Genomic DNA, 1,637 nt, shown 5'->3' with positions numbered 1-1,637 from the left:
TAACTTGGAGGAGAAAAACAGCCAATGCGGAAACTGCTAATCACCATCCTTCTCCCTCCACTGTTCAAAATGGCCCCCTCCTGAACTAACTGTCATTTCCTCTGACTGATGGATCACAAACGCCTGAGAGAGGGCAGAGAAGCAGCCCAGGGACAGAGAAGTGGGGCAAAACCAGCTGGGAAGGGATTCACTCACGTATTCCACTCTTAACCTTGCTTTATAACCATACTTGTATGAGGTAGAATAAAGAAGCTTTCCCCTATGTAGATTGGCAATGGCCTTAAGAAAAAGCAGCACTGACTATCTGAAGACACAGCTGTCCTGTTACTGCACTTTCCCTGCAAAATATTAGGCTATAAAGTCCTTAGGGAAGGCACCTGCCTCCTGGTATTCTGCAATGCATCAAGTATGTTGATACTACTCTCTGGGGGCGGGGGGGGGGAATAGAAGCAATACCTGGAAAAAAAATGGTTGGGTTACTCAGAGCTCTTGCCTAGGCCTTCCAGGTGGCTCCTCCAAATGTACGGTTGCTCCTACAGCACAAACATAAACACAAAAAAGCGTTAAAACCGAACCTTTGTGGGATCCTTAACAGCACATAGCTAAGGGGGCTTTGCCGAATTGCTCTTACCTTTAGAATTATGTAGAGAAATCCTGCCGAGACCCCCTTGTCAGAGCAATCTTGGAATACAAGTGCTTCTCGCCTCTCTTTCGCGTGAGACAGCCCGGTTCCAAACAAGCCTTATTCTAGCCTAACCCATAGTCAACCCGACAGCATCCCAAGCCAATACGCGTCTTCTTAACACAGAAACCATTTTTAACGAAACAAGGAGGAGGAGACTACTAGCGAGAAAGACAAGGAACGGAGACGCTGACCGCTAATCTTTACTAGCAGGTGTCATTCCCGACGGCTTCCACGTGGAAGCTTCCACAAGGACAGAACATCAAAATCCGAACTCTACCAGTCACTAGAAAGGGAAACCAGCAGCTCCCCTCGAGTCCTTTCCGGCCAGCTCTTTAGCCGACCCCAGCTGAGAAAGCGCCGCCCTCCAGCCTTCGCCCTTTCTGCTGCCTCCATGAGTCACCTGCCCCGACAGAAAGGCACACCCCGTTAACCCTTTCCAGCAGCGCCAGCCCGAGGTGCAGGCAAACGGGGCCACCTGTCTGTGACGTTTGAGCGTTATCACCTTAAGCGGAGCTTTTTTTCTTTCCCATTCGATGGGATTCTTAAGGACTAAACTTTAAAGTGTCATTCTAAGCACAGGATCCAGAGGCGTTAGCCGTGTAAATAGTAAATAGTCCAGTAGCACCTTTAAGAATAATCAACTTTACTGTAGCATAAGCTTTCGAGAACCATAGTTCTCTTCATCAGATGCATGGAGGTTAAGAAGAAAATGGCCGCCACCTATAAATATTTGGCCAGTTTCTTCTTACCCTCCATGCATCTGACGAAAAGAACTGTGGTTCTGGAAAGCTTATGCTACAGTAAAGGTAGTTAATCTTAAAGGTGCTACTGGACTCTTTACTCTTCTGAGCGCAAGTTATTCATCCCTTCTAAGTCCAATAGACAAAAGGCTGTGGCTCTATTTAGGATTGCGCACCTGATTACTGGGAAAGGACACCACCCCCAAAATGTT

The 1,637-nt window shown here is 47.5% G+C and overlaps 1 protein-coding gene across 2 annotated transcripts in view; it reads right to left on the bottom strand.

Moving 5' to 3' along the window:
- The window catches only part of LOC129336327 (protein mono-ADP-ribosyltransferase PARP12-like), a 12,334-nt gene extending 11,295 nt beyond the window's left edge, over positions 1-1,039 (bottom strand). For both annotated transcript variants that reach the window (XM_054989461.1, XM_054989462.1), the window contains exons 1-2: positions 632-1,039; positions 457-533 (exon numbers count right to left, since the gene is read on the bottom strand). The gene's annotated coding sequence lies outside the window, so the exon portion shown is untranslated. The remainder of the gene's footprint in view (positions 1-456; positions 534-631) is intronic.
- Between the last annotated feature and the right edge of the window lie 598 nt (positions 1,040-1,637).

The sequence above is a fragment of the Eublepharis macularius genome, chromosome 9, assembly GCF_028583425.1.
Source record: "Eublepharis macularius isolate TG4126 chromosome 9, MPM_Emac_v1.0, whole genome shotgun sequence".
NCBI classification, from domain to species: Eukaryota; Metazoa; Chordata; class Lepidosauria; order Squamata; family Eublepharidae; genus Eublepharis; species Eublepharis macularius.
The sequence above is the reverse complement of the archived record's forward strand: the minus strand, read 5'-3'. Positions and strand labels throughout refer to the sequence as shown.